The sequence below is a fragment of the Juglans regia genome, chromosome 15 (genome assembly GCF_001411555.2).
Source record: "Juglans regia cultivar Chandler chromosome 15, Walnut 2.0, whole genome shotgun sequence".
NCBI lineage: Eukaryota > Viridiplantae > Streptophyta > Magnoliopsida > Fagales > Juglandaceae > Juglans > Juglans regia.
This window is the reverse complement of record NC_049915.1, coordinates 18,960,845-18,973,281: the sequence shown is the minus strand read 5'-3', so window position 1 is coordinate 18,973,281 and position 12,437 is coordinate 18,960,845. Positions and strand designations below refer to the sequence as shown.

Genomic DNA, 12,437 nt, shown 5'->3' with positions numbered 1-12,437 from the left:
TGTGAGTGGCACTATGCTTGAACTGAGATGCATTTAAGTATGTTCATTGCCTAATTTAAAAAAAATGGAAAAGGTTTTTTTTTTTAAAAAAAAAGAAAGGAAAAATATAAAATATAAAATATATTCTTTTTATGGTTTTATTTTTGCTGGTCTTACACATTTTTGAATAGTTTAGTATTTGGTGCATGAGTCTAGGAGTAATTGTTTCTGTCTAAGTCCATGTGAGTCAACCCGTTCAAGGCACTAGTCACTTAAGTGACTTAAGTCCCCCACTAGGTTTCACGCCCAGACCCCCCTTTCCCAATATACTCTCTCACCCACACATGACACTCACATTTCAAGAGTCCTAGCCGCAGCGCCATTTCGTCTTACCTCTTTCGATTTTTTTTGTGATAAAACAATAGTTTTGATTATCTTGATCCACTGGCCTATATCACTTTAAGATTACTTCATTCAAATCCATCTCTTTCTCAAGTTCTAGAGTTTGGCGCACATATAAATAGAGATTGCGATTTTGGTTTTTGATGTGTGAAGATGGGGCTTGGATATTTGTTTATTTGAGCATGCATTTATACATTTGTTCCCATGGATTTATATTATTGATGTATAAAGGCTCGATGTTGGTGAGGTATGTGATTACTCATTTATGTTTTAATCTAGTGCCCACTAATTGTTTGTGTTTATACCTCAACCAAACCATGATACTTATTTACTCATAATTTTTGGCGGTTCTCTTATCTATACATTTAGAACATAAGAGTGGTTGGTTTTTATGGAGAGTTGAGACACTTCCTACTTCCGAGTGGTTCATCTTGTCATGTACTTCATCGTCCCTGGATTCCTCTAATTCTAATCATTTTTATTTTCATTCTGACCTTGTTGGTGTGGTCATCCAGATGAGGTTCAAAGAGAGAGCAAAGAAGAATAAATATACTGCTACAATCACTGACCTTTCACATATTAGATTTACATATGACAACTATAATTGGAAATACAGAAAGTGTTGGATATTATGATTGAAAATATAGTGATTCTTGTCAGATTAGTGACAAAAAGGGGGAGTGGAGAGAAGAGCTTTTATTTTTTTGTATTGGAAAATTTAGTGGGAGTTGGAGTAAGTGTGTTGCTGAGAGAGAGTTTAATTTTTTTTTTCCTATTTAAGATAGTTTAATATTGAGGGGGAGAACTAAATTCTGGTTTGAAAAAAGAACTTTAGAAACTTTTACTTGATGGTTGATTTCATTTAAATTTATTTTTCTGGACATAATTTTGGACTAGAACATGCTTAGATTTTGAATTAGATTTTAAATCTTATGAATTTTGATAGTACTAATGTGATACCCCATATGATATAGATAAGGACATGTGGTGTATGAGATCCCACATTGCTTGGGAAGGAGAAGCTCTTGCTCTTTATAAGGTCCCAATGGGGCTCCAATTGTATCATTGACTAGTCCTTTTGGAGTATAGGCCATGTGGTTTGAGCCTTCTATTAGGGCGTTACAAATGGTATCAGAGCCTATCTCAACAAAAAATGTGAGACTTGAGTCATGCCACCTATAATGGACAGGCCTGACGAGGACGTCGGAAATTTAAGAGGGGTAGATTGTGATACCCCATATGATATGGATAATGGTAGGTGGTGTATGAGATCCCACATTGCTTGGGAATGAGAAGTTCTTGCTCTTTATAAGATTCCAATGGGGCTCCAATTGTATCATTGACTAGTCTTTTTGGAGTATAGGCCATGTGGTTTAGGCTTTCCATTGGGGCGTTACAACTAATCTTAGTCACTGTTCTCTATCATTATTTTTTATTATTGATTATTGTTTTGGAATTTCTACTCGGTTTATTCGTCTGATGTTTGTGTTTTGATAGATCTATATTACATTCAACAAAGTTGATTTTGTCACCAATCTGCCAAATGGGGAGATTTTAGATGCAAGAGTTTGTCACCGATCCGCTAAAGGAGGAGATTGTAGATGTAAGAGTTTGTTTAGGACTAGGTGACTAAGTTGATAAGTTTGGATATGACTAGGTAACTAAGATGATAGAGTTTATCTTATCATCATTAATTTTATATTTTAGATGAATGTAAATTATCTTGATTTTATCTATAACAATATTGAGTTTATCTAGGTAGTATTAGATGTTGTTTAGATAAATCATAAGTGTGAAAATCGAGTCCAAAGAAATATATATGCTCTTATCCAGAAAAGAAGTTGAATTGGGTTCAGTTTCTGTAAAAAGAACTTATCGGGGGTGTCAGCATTATGTCAGGAGAATTCTTCATGATAGATTCGCTCCGTTAGCAGAGTCCGACTAAAACTAAAACTTCTTTCAGATTGTTTATTTAAAGGATCTTGTTGGTTAGGATCAGTAGAGATTCAGTTCTTAATATTTTTTAGAGCACTTTCCAGTGCATATTTTGGTGAGAAAATTCATTGGACAATTTTCATATTGTTTTTCTAAAAAAGTGTGATCGTGCTCCATGTTAGAGATTGAATGACCGTGATTCAGCCACTGGAGTTCCAAGAGGGAAGTCAATAGTTTAAATATCACCAGAGGTTCTGGCTGCTATTGCGGTAGAAGACAAACAAGTCGTTTGTCTGGTCAAGTAAGAGAGTTAAGTTACAAAAGTTTTATAATTGAGAATTACTTGTAATTGATTTTTAAATAATAAGATTGATTTTCCTGGATTTAGCTGTCTCGTAAGGTTTAACCTTTGAAAAGTTCTTCAAAGGGTTTCCATTCGTAAGCAAAATTGGTGTTTTATGCACTTTATTTATTCTATTTATTGCTTAATTATTAAATTAATTATATGCTTGACGACTAACTAATTTGTTGGGTGAATTGGTTATTTCCGTTACAATATAGATGTACGAGGGTAATTTCAGTAGTTTTCACTTAGAGAAAATGACAGATTTTTTTTTTTTTTTTTACATGTATATTTTAAATGAGAGATATTTTTATTAAAAACTTATAAAAAACACCATCATTTTATTTAAATGTTCTCATATTAAAACGTGATTGTATAATGAATTATAAAAGAAGAGTTAGAAGTTTGCTTTTGCGTACGTTAATTCACATTGTGAAATTTTCTAGCTAGCTAGCTTAAGAGACAAAAGAAAAAGAGAATTAATGATCAAAACATGAAAAAATAAAAAATTAAATGGTAACCGAGAAGGCAACTCCACGACCAGATGATGGACAGTCATGTGCCGAAAGATACAACACAATTATGGTGATCGAAGCCCATGCAGTATGCATATGCCATGAACTTTGCATGTTCCCATTTCTTCTCCAACATGTCCTTTTTCATTAGCTAATTTCAAGCCTTTTTGCCCCCATTTTTTTAAGAGTAATGATAGGAATAAATTTTACATGCACAAACTTTTGTAAAAAGTGAATTCTATTAAGAAAAAAATAAAATTTTTACACTTTTTTATACTGAAATTCCCTTTTTTTTTTAAATAAAATAAATAAAATATTTGCATGAGATTTATACTTATGCATTTCACGACCACAACTCGATAGCCATCCAAAAATTGGTTAAATCAATCAATTTGACACTCAATTATTAGACAGTACTGCTGATACAACATCATGTCACATGTAAAAATAATTAAAAAAAATTATATAAAGTTCAAAAACAATATGAAAAGATAAAACAATAATAATGCTCGCATTCTTAAACCAAAAAAAAAAATGTTAGATATATTTTTAAGATGTACAAATTCTACACATTTCCTTTAAAACAAATAAGGTTTAAAAACCAATTTTTTAAGACTGTAACAGGCCCAAAGAGCCATATTGATTAGGTGTAACTGTTCTTTATCAATTTGTCTCCCGCTTAGCACATTCGGCAATATTAAGGATCCAATCCCATATTTAGGACATATTTAATTTGTTTTTTATTTTCAAATATGGGAATGAAATCCATCGGGTCTGACCAAATAGTCTTATCGATCATCATGGCATCGATGATTCAACTTCAAGAGTGGGATTGATCATTTGGTGCAAGATCATAGACACTTTCTCAGTCAGACTGCTCGTGACTCCAAACCCACCTAGCCATATTTAATGTGGTTTGGTTCGCATTCGTATTTTGACGCTCTCGCTTCTCCAATACATCCCAGGTGACACTCTTCTTCTCTCTAACTATGTTGGCTTGTTACCTTGATTGTGGGTTTTAGTAGTTGTCGTGATTGTTGATACTGGAGGTGCGGGATGGTTGGGGATGGAGGTGCCTGAGCTCGAGCTCGCCAATGAAACCCCTAATCACTCTGTTGTCCAATTTTTTCCTTTGTGAACCCCCCAAAACACCTATATAAAAAAGTTAAGGTTTTTAAGGCTGTTGTGCCATGGCAACCAAAGTGTTTTGGTGTTGAAAATATATTGAAAAGGGGGAATGTTTGAGTTCGGTTCTGTGAGTTTACCATCGCATTAGATTATGGGCAATGAGACAACAGTATTGCCAATTGCGCAGAGATGATATCTGGCAGGGTGCGTATAAGGAAAAGGCGTTTTTTTTTAAGATTTCAAACATCTTAGAACAACCGAGAAAGAAGTCGTAAATTAGGATTTTGAGGACTATTTATGTCAGATTATGACAGTCAGTTGGTAATTAAGAAGAAGGCTAAGAGCAAACTTCTAAATAAAATGTGTGAACAAACTTAACGCATTTTGACATATATAAAATCTACGTAACGAATTCATATATTTGGGATTTCTTATATGTTCATTGCGAAGAATGGGATCCCTTATGCATAGCTAATTTTGTTATATAATTAGCATCAAGACCTTGGCCTAGATGGCGTAGAAAACCAATATACTTACACATACATATATATATATATGCATAAACATGCGCGCGCACAAGCATCTTGACGTTGAGAATCATTTGATCCATGAATCGCATGACCCTTTTGCGATGTGATCTTTATGATAACCTATAAAGTTCTTGTTTTTATAAAGCACAAAGAGGTGCGATCCGAGTACACTAGAAGTATACAAGATAAGGCACCCAATTGGGTTGAGAGGAGAAACAAGAACGTGAAAATTTCTAATTAAGAATGAAGAAAAACGATAGACAGTGTGAGCCATTGATCAGTACACTGGAGTGATTTGGGCAAATTAGTTTCTAACTCTCCCAAACTTTTCTTCACACCATTATTGTATTTTCATGAATTGGCGGTAACTTTATTTTAACTTGACTCAAATTATTTTTGTTGAATTATAGAGTATCTTACTATCTTATTTGTTATAAAGAAAGTATACTCCTAAAAAGAAATCATTACAGAGAAAGTCTATTACGGTGAGACAATTATTCAAAAATTATTTTTTAGCATTTTCAAAGTTTTAGTTTATTATTTTTTGAAAAGAAATCAATGTAGACTTTTTCTGACTTGCACCAGACGCGTTCTACAGGTGTGCCTCATCATCAGAAAGAAGCAATGAAAGTGGGATTTAGAGCTTTATTTAGAGCACAGTCAATATGATTAATTGACTGTCCTGTAATGGTTATGGTCAGAGCTAACTACTGATCCATACATATTAGCGGTAATTCGAATGTATGGAGCAGGCAATTGCTTGATGTAATTTTTCCATTTATCATATTTTTCTACGACTGTTACTCTTATGTTACATTAATTCATTCTTTTATCAGTAAAAAAAGGATTTTATTGATGATATAATTAGACATGTTACATTGATTGAATCCCATTGTTCAAGAAATAATTATCATAAATCTATTTTATATTTAACATTGTAGTTGTCTGAAACCCTCCCTCTTACTTTGCTCTATCTCTCATTTTTATGCATCTCTTGTGTGCTACCGATTGGACCTGAGTTAAGCTGTATGTGTTTTGACTTTCCTTCCCTGGTTGGCTTCCAAATGATAATGAGTTTGAGGAGGTGAACATTGTACAGTCAAACGGCGTCTACCAAACTCATGATGGAGATGGTGGCAATTAGTAACAAGAATTTGATGGATTTTGATAAGAGTTTGTAGGAAAATGCATGGAGTGAGGGCCTGTACTGTAGCCAAGAACACATTCTAGGTCTAATTTTGTTGTTAATATCTACTAGCCATTCAATATATTTGCCAAACCTATGGGGCTCCCTTGTTGATTACAATAAGCTAGGTCATGTTGGACAACAGAATTAAACATATACAACAACAAGCCCTGTTTGAAAAAGGGAAAATTACACTACTTCTAATGATTATCACTCATTTTGCAATACGTTAAGCAAACTAAGAAGTTACACATCAATACCTCATAAAAAAAGGCCTCATCTTTTAATCAAGAGATGACCATAGCTATTGAATTCGACGAAAGATTGACATAGAATCCACGAGAATATTTGTAGTCATAGATTGAAATAATCTAATTTTGCCCGATCGGCCACCTCTTCTCTTCTGCTAGAGGTGGCCGATCATTGGCTCAAGTCATCACAATGTTGACTTGATGACCAGAGGTCTCCTTTGTTTGTAATTTATTTTTTTACTTTTTTTAAAAACTTTTAATTTTAATAATTTATTACTTATAAAAAAAATTTAATAAATTATTATAAATTCATACCATTTATAAATCAATTTTACTACAGGTAATCGGGGGTGAGAACCCCCGGGGAATCACACGTCAACCGAGATATTAAAAAAATAAAAAAATGAAAGAAATCCACTTAAAAAATGGCAAAAAATTTTGTGGAAGGCGTCTTCGTCCATTGATTTCTTTCTTTTTGCATCTTGTACAGGGTTTGGATAATATATGTGTTTAGTACTTGTGGGAGCTCAGGATGTTGCAAGTTTTTGTTCGGGGTCATTGTCGGAGTATTGTCTCATGTGTAAGAGCTTGCATGTTAGATCAGTGTGGGTTATTCTTGGACAGGTACTTCCTTTTTCTACCCCTTCTTTTCTCTTTGGGAAATGTAAATTTATTTGAGATAGAATGGAAACAACACCTCTTCTTCACAAATTTGTAGTCTTGAGGGTTTTACTCCTGATCTGAAGTCTGGTTTTGCGAAAAACTCAAAAATCAGGTCATAAAGAAATCATCAAGGTGCCTGAAATTTTACCCTAACCAGAGTTTGGTGCCGAGAAAGCTTAGAAGGAACAACTAAGGCACGTGGGGGGCTGAGATTGTGTTTCTTTCTCAGTTTAAAATAAAAGCGATGATGAGATTTAATTCTCACCCGTCTATTATTGTTTGTAACATATGTATTTAACAACTTCAAGGACAGGGAGGGAAAGTTTGGTAAGAACTGGGTCTACATATTAACGGATTGATGAGTTTTATTTGAAGCCTCACAACTAAGTGTAGATGGAGAAGACATACTCGATGAAGCTGGAAACTTTTGTAAGCAACTTCTGAATGCGTGGCTAAGACATCTTGGCGTGAAGACGACGGTAGGGAGACAGAGTGCTAAAGGGGTAGAATAGAAATGGAGGCTGGAGTGCAGGGGTTGGAGATGAATGGAGGGTGACGAGGTTTGAGACCAAAACGCCGCATTTTATTTTTCACGAGGGCAACGATTCCCCACGGTTCCTCCTCCTGATTGTATATGATATTTTTCTTTATAAATTATATTTTTAATATATCCCACCACTTTTTTCTTAGAAAAAATCTACACAACCTTCCAATCTCCACACATCACATATTTTTTAACTTTTATTATTTTTTTCTTTCATCAAATTTTTAATATATGAATAATAAATAGAAAAATAAAATTATTTTAAAAAGAATAAACTCAAAAAAAAATTTAAAACAATATTAAAAAATATAAAAATTTTAAAATAAATAATATGTGTAGGTTAAAAAAGTTGTGTAGCATTACTCTTTTTTTTATAATCCTTCTAAAACAAATTTCACTCGAACAGAATTTGAAAACTCCCCACCTAAAAACGTCACTCAAGCTTAGGCTTACGCCAACACAAGAACCAACTACGCGCTTTTTACACACGCTCCAACGACCAACGGCTTCACCGAGGTAGTTTCAGAGACGTGGTCACGTTGTATCTCCCAATTTCGTCATCTTTTTCTAACGTCATCGGGCTTTCCACAGCTCCGATTAGACCCCTCATAAACACCGGATCTGCTTACTGTCCGGAATCTTCACTTTGAACACCCTGGGCAACACATCGTCAATGCTCACGCAGTACGACATCGAGGAGGTCCAGGAACACTGCAGCCACACGCATATGTTTTACGCATTGATTTGCAGTCTTTTTTATGGGGGTGCGGCTACTCTGCCGCCCCATCTTGACCGCTGGGCTTACCGCCCAGCGTAAAGTAATTTTTTTTTTTTTCTCCTTTCCTTTCATATTTTTTTAATATATTTAAATATATTTAAAAAATAAAAAAATACATCAATATATTTAAAATTACTTTCTTAATCATTAAGTAAAAAAAATAATAAAAAAAAAAATAAAAGAAGACAAACGGTCAAATAGAAGTATCAAATAGAGTGGACATAATAGTATTTTCTTTTTGGAAAATGTTATTTCTACAGAAGTTTTCCACCGAAAACTTCTACCGAAATTGTATTTTATTTTTTTTTATTTTTTTATTTTTACTTAGTGATTAAGGAATGTTTTTAAATGAATTTATGATTTTTTTATATTTTTTAAAAATATTTAAAGTGTTTAAAAAAATGATTGAAAAAAAAGAAAAAAAAAAAATAACTTTTACCTTTCGGTAGAAGTTTTCGGTGTAGGAATAGCAGTGACTTGCATGTTTTATTGATGGCGAAGTTGGAAAATGATCGAGACATCAATTTTCACAACATATTACATAATTATCTTTTAAAGTGAATGATAATTTAGTAAAATATTTTATAAAACTAACATCACTTTATAAAAATATCCTCACTTTAAAATATGTATTGTGAAATATATTGAAATGTGTTGTGTGGATATCATTGTTCGGCGAAGTTTAGATTTTTTTTTTTTTTTTAATGTCAGGAACCTTTTCAAGGTAAGGTTCTTCAGACCCACTCTACAGAATAAACTTCGATTCCGTGTATAACACCCTCGAAAATTTTTTTACACAAAATTGGTTAAATTGTTATTTTTTAACTAGGAGCGTGACTTTAGAGATTATTTACGCCGAAGAGAATTTGTAGTTGGGATTCTAATCCGTTGATTTGGTTTTGATGCATAGTTTCGCAGCAGGAAATAGTGTCACTGTACCAAAGGTTCTGTCAGCTCGATCGAAGTAGCGGTGGTTTCATATCTTCCGAGGAGTTCATGTCCATTCCTGAATTCGCCGTCAACCCTCTCTCCCAGGTCCTACTTTTTTCTCTATGCTTGTTTACATTTATATCCATAAATATATTTTACGCTTATAAACATGTATGAAACTATTTATTTGGGTTCAATTCGTTTACGCATGTATGCGTGTCTTCTTTTGTGCAACATGTATCTTCCTGAGATTGTTGAGGATGTATTGAACTTTAAGGAATTCGTGGCATTCTTGTCCGCATTCAATACCCTTGCGACTTTACAACAGAAAATTGAGTGTAATGACTCTTTTGTTTTTGTGATGTCATGTTTCTAGAAATTGTATCTTCTCTGAAATTTCACCAATTGGGGTGGTGAAGTCTCTTTGTTTCCTAGTTATTTGTCTCGTTTAGATGGAGAAATTATTTCATCTTATCATTATAATTTTCTTAAATTTTTACATAAAATATAATAAATAATTCAATTTTTTAAAATCTCAAAATAAAAATAAAATTTAAAAAATAAAATTCTAATAATATTTTATTTAACTTTTAATTTTTATCTAAAATTATTTCATCTCGTCTCATCTCATTGTTAAAAAATATATATATGAGTTGCAATGAATGACATGCTCGAAGTTTTGCGGGACTTGACAGGACAATATATATATCTGAAGAACAGAGAGAGGTTAGTTATTAATTACAAAATGCTTGAAGAATGAATCTTATGATTAGTGGCCTTATTTGAAGGTTTGGGGCTATGCAATTCATATGCGTTTAAAAAAATACAAAAAAAAAAAAATTCATATGCGTTTTCTTTTTAATTAGTAATACAGTTTAAAGGTCTTTTTCCCTTTACAAGTAAGAAATCTTTATTAATAATAAGCAAAAGGTGCAACGCAAACAGTTTAAAAGGCTACATACATGAAACTTAATTGTGTTGGTTATCGTTAGTGGCTTCTTTTAATGAGAAAATATATTTGCAATCGTGAATTATGCAATCGTCGCGTAATCGTTTTGAAAAAAATGAATAAAATAAGAGATTCACACGAAAAAAAATTAATTTTTTAATAATGTATTCCAGTCTTTTTCAAAGCGATTACGCTGCGTTTACGCACTTCACAGTTATATATATATTTTTTTTTGTTAAGGGGAGGAAGTTCCCATTTGAGCTAGATCTCATTAGACTAATAAAATATCACTTGATCTGTAAATCTATTAGGGTGAGAAATAAGGTTTAAAATTTCTTATGGAAATTGAATAAAATCAACTTTATTTACATATGGTTGATTTGCTCAAATGTACTCAGAACTTGAAAGAGAGCATATTGATTACTGCTTAGATATGCGTGGTTATTATATATGCTGCTGAATATCTTGTTTTGCATGTGTGGTTTTGTTGATGTCTGGTACAACAAGTTCTGACCCAAGTCCTTGAGGAAGCAGGCTACACAATGAATGGATTCTTTGTTAGTTTTTTCTGACTTCATGAAGGTATTGTGTAGCTTTATTTTGAATAAAATCCTTTCTATGTGAACATTCATCATTATCTTTCTCCAAATACTTTGCTTTAATTTGAAGAAATACCATCCACGTGATTAGACTCTGAAAAAACAAATACATATAGTTGTCTTTCTGCTCCATTATTTATGCATGTTAAATAAGGTTAAATCGAATTATCTCAAGGAGTGAAATTTTTATAAAGTCGGATCTTTACTCGTCTTACAGTCTACGTCACTTTATTATTTGCACTTCTGCATCATCGCTTAGGAAGCTACTAGAGCCTCCTAGAAAATTTCACGTTTCACGTTTTAAAATCAAGAAATCTAGATGGTTTATCTAAGAAAATGAAGAGAGAGGAGAATTTTTATCTTTTTACGAGACTTTTTTACACCCCACATTTAATGTAACAAAAATAAGTGCTTTTCAACAACTCTGTAGTTTGCTCTCATGTTCTCCCTTTGGTGGTCCATAGGCATTTGTCACAGTTCAATTTCCACCATTCTGCTAATGGAGCCATGGTAAGGTGATGGTTGTAATGTGTTTAATTAAATCTTTTTTTATAAGAAATAAAACTGAGTTAAACAATGCAAAAGTTGCATATGTATTTAATTAATAAACTTTCAACCTCTGAGTTGTATTGTCCTCAGCAGTGCATTAGGCATTCCTTTTCTTTTTTTATTTTATTTTATTGATGGCTGTATTTATGGTGGCAGCCACTCTGCGGATGCTGTCCCTTACAAAGTTGCTCATTAGTGTTTGTTTTTCTCGAAATTGGGATTAGAGGTATAATAAATCCAATTTTAGATCGAATTGGTATGTACCGATTTTATATTATCAAAAATCGATTACGTATTAATTAACCTCTTAAATATATACCTCCGATTTTATCAGTTTCGATCCGGTTCGGTCCGATTTTTCGATTTTAATAAAATGTAAATTTGTTTGGCCATAAAATGTTATTAATATATATATATTATGTTTAAAATATATAATCAAATAAATTTTCATGTTTAAAATTAAAATTTTATGTTATAAATTATAATTATATATAATATTAAAAATATTATATATAATATTAAAAAAATTAATTTAAAATATATAAAATAGTGAATCGGTCCGGTCCAGTCTAGTCCTAAAATACATAGAATCAAAACTGGACCGGTATCAGTCGATTTCGAAACTAAAGGAACGGATCCAGGGACCGACCCAAAACCGAACCGATTTCATCGATTTGGGCCGGTCCGGTCCGATTTTCTAGTTAAATTTTACACCCATAATTGGAAACAATACAACTCTTCATTCTAAATCCTATCATCCCCAGATATACATGGTAATGAGTCATATTTCAAGTAACTTCTTCTATCAATTATTTAAATGACGTCCCTTTGAAATCTACCACATCACCAAGTATGATTGAGGATAACAAAGATTAGCATGAATTAAGAGTATTACTCATTGGAGTAAAAACACCGTTGTTCCTCAGCCGATCATCACAAAGAGGGATATGACAAACTTGACAGCATTGGAAAGGAAAGACGAAGGGGATGGACCAGGATTGTCTCCATTGGCAAAATCTCCTCTACTTTAGAATTTTAGTCGACTTAATTCTATTTCTGAGAATTTCTTAATAAAAAATAAAGTAACGTTATATATCACACTTTCGTCTCACTACTCAAGAAGTAAGACATTTTATCATTATTAGATAATAAATAA

General features: G+C 32.7%; 1 pseudogene; it reads left to right on the top strand.

Moving 5' to 3' along the window:
* The first annotated feature begins 7,325 nt into the window (after positions 1-7,325).
* LOC108993078 lies at positions 7,326-10,705 on the top strand (annotated as a pseudogene).
* The last annotated feature ends 1,732 nt before the right edge of the window (positions 10,706-12,437 follow it).